Here is a 3,258-nt window from a genome sequence, read left to right as displayed (position 1 = left end):
CCCTCGATGCCCGCGCTCCGAGTCACGGGAACACCGTTCATTAGTGGTCCGGACACTCGCGTCTCTCGGCGGCGTCCAGGGCCGTCGTCAGGCCTACACCGCGCTCTGGAGTTGTGGGAACAAGTTGATCAGGCATGTCAAGTCTCGTGGGGACCCTGATAAGGAAAGGAAAAAACCGGATAGAAGTAAGTTGGCCGTGATTCCCTATGCGCACCGTACGTCGCATGGTTTGAAGAACGTTTCCAGTCGGTATGATGTCACGGTGGTTTTTTCCGCCCCATGTAAATTGGAGGGATTGTGCGCTGCCGTACAAAGAAAGGCTTCGTTGGAAGAAAGAGCCCCAAAATCAGGGTGTGGCACCAACCATAAGGAAAGGTATGTGGACTGCAAAACCAGTGTCGTGTACCGAGTCCCTCTCAGGTGCGGCGCATCATACATAGGGCAGACGGGTAGGTGTGCTAATGTTAGATTGCGAGAGCATGCGCTCTCCTTTAACAAACGTCAGCGACCGCCTTTGCCCTCACACTGCCACACGTGCGGCTGCGGACCGGTGTTTCACGAAACTGATATTCTTACCAAGCACCCAAAGCAGCTACCCCGAGACATAGTTGAAGCCTATCACATCAGCAAGAGGGGCGATAAGTGTGTGAGCCACCCTTCGGTGGTGCTTACTGATAAAGAGGTCCAGTTCATGGATAACGACAAATAAGCCATGTTCCCGTTTGCACTGTTATCTGGTTTTCTTTGGTTTTTGTATGCTCTTTGACACGTGCGGCGTTGTTTGCCTTCAATATATATGTTTGTTGCGGGTTGTCAATAAATTTAGTTGAGAGTCAGCGCATGTCCAGTGGTTAATCTTTCTGTCTGTCCCGTCCTTCCCGCTGTGATTAGGTATGAACACGTACCAACTCGCCCAACTTGTAACTGTCCTACACCGCGACTGATGGTAATTTGGCAGTTCCAGCGACGGACCTTGAGCCTCCACCATCGCGGGCGCCGTCCTACTGTGGTCTTCGCCGACTGCTTCCGAAATCCTTCTTCTACCTCTTGGTGTTTCTTGCAGGAGCTTTCTCGTCTGCAGGCGCTCTTTCATCTGTTCAGCGGATTGGCCACGACACTGCACTAGTCCCTGCTCTACAACGGCACGGATCGATCCTTCCGGGGTCCTAGCGACGGCGTCGGGATTCTAAGGCTACTTTATCTTACAGGTAGGTTTCTGATCCCTGGTCGCTTCGATTCCGCATGCTCTTCACCAGAAATGCTGTCATCTTCACCATTCTCATGCATATACACACAGAGGCCAGTTGTCCTGTGTCCGCTGTCTCATTTCATTAATTCCTTGTCGTCGAAGCCTCTCTCCACTACACACCACCGCTGTCTTCTATCTAATCACAGCCAGGAACAATGTAATTGGTGTCGCATCATGCCGCCCATGGGAGCAGTTATGGTTGATTTCACCCAAACGTACCAACCGCTTCCGCACAGTCACTAGCTGGAGTCACTGTTAATTACTGGATAGCGACGCTGGCTGATCAGTGAGCGGAAGCGGTTTGTCTCCTTGCGTAAAATCAAGGCACACTGATCAGTTGCAGTTGCGAAACTACACATGCGAGGATTGATGTTCTGGATAGGAATAGTCTGTCGTGATTTTTACCCAACCGCTGAAACCGCTTCCGTTCACTTACTAGCCACTGTCATTTTTAAGATTTAACAGTGGCTGTGCCTAGTCAGTGAGCGTAAGCAGTCTTGCCGTTTGCATAAAATCAACACCGACTACTTCCATCGCCGCCGTGTTTCGACACTTTTTGGACCATTACCATCCCAACCAATATATTGCGTATCACTTGATTAGCAGAAAACTTTCAAATAAAAACCTGGCGTATTCTCTGACTTCACAACATATTTAAAATTGTGAAATTGTCAAAGCCAATTACATTCATTTGGAGGACATTGCAGCACAGTCACGGGAGTTGCTAGGGTAGGACGTGAGCCGATTGCCGCCTCTCATGAATATTTATTAAGACCAATAAAAGGTCAGGGCATCGCCATGCGTCAGCACGGTGCTCACTAGCTCTCCAAGACCTGTGTGTAGCAGGTGTGGGGAGGGCCTATCCGTAGTCCACATCCTAATAACATGCAAGGCACTCGACACAACAAGACACAGACACTTCAAGGAACTATACAGACAACACTTTCCGCTACACCCTTCCTTGTTTGTGGGTGACAATGCCATGGTCTCTGTGCAACGCGTTTTTAAATATTTGTCTGACGTTAAGTTTTTAAACCTCATTTCCTATCATGCGTAATCAAAACTGGCTCTATACACCAGCCATCACCATTGCCGTTGATTGATTTTACTGCTGTTATTTTGGCTTCAGTAGCCACTATTTTCTTTTACATACTTTTGTTTGGCGCTCTTTGCCCCAGGTGGCCTTGCGCCAAAAAACTCCAACCATCATCATTATCAGCGTCAGCACGGTCAGGGTTTTGTCCCGACTAAAAAAGGTACCAAATGCCCAGACCGCAGGCTGATGTTTACAATAGTAATATAATAATGACTGCCCCGTTCCACCCCATGAAAGGTGTACTCAGACCTTTTGATGAATTTCATACTAAACTGAAAAGCAACGTACTTTATTTTTTTTCAGAAATCGTACACAAAATGGAGTACTCAGCTCGTGGCTATCCGAATTTCGATACAGTCGAACACGGGTATATCGAACAAGGGTATATCGAATTATTGTCTATATCGAACACATAATTTATCTCATCGAAACTTCTGTGTAAAAGTATAGAAATTAGTACGTTTATATCGAACGGTATTTTTCCCGACATTGGCTATTTCGAACGCCACATGAGCTGGAAGGGGCTCTTTGGCAGTCGCTTAGTGGGCAACATCGCGCATTCCCAGTAACCTGACGAGGACAGAAGCCCCAAACGCCAGGAAAATGTCGCAGTGTGAGGTAGGGATGCCCCAACTACGATCCGACTGCACACATTCTCCGAAATGAGGAACAGCTCTTTTCTTCCGCTAGTTACGTTCCCAGGCTTGCGGAAAATATTTTTTTTCTCTCTCTCTGGGTCGGTCATCCCCCCATGTCGCCCAGCGAAAGGGAAGAGAAGGAACGAAGGCGCTGGCAGCCTCCTCCTTCTTTTACATTTTGCTGTTGCTCTTTCGACAGTTGTCCCGCACCTTTTGTAGACTGCTGTTTCTCTCAGAGGTGACCATGGCGAGCTCTTTATGGAGAACGTTCAGAG

The sequence above is a fragment of the Haemaphysalis longicornis genome, unplaced genomic scaffold (assembly GCF_048455015.1).
Source record: "Haemaphysalis longicornis isolate Haplotype H1 unplaced genomic scaffold, Haemaphysalis longicornis Haplotype H1 scaffold_8, whole genome shotgun sequence".
NCBI classification, from domain to species: Eukaryota; Metazoa; Arthropoda; class Arachnida; order Ixodida; family Ixodidae; genus Haemaphysalis; species Haemaphysalis longicornis.
Note: the sequence above shows the minus strand (reverse complement) of the source record.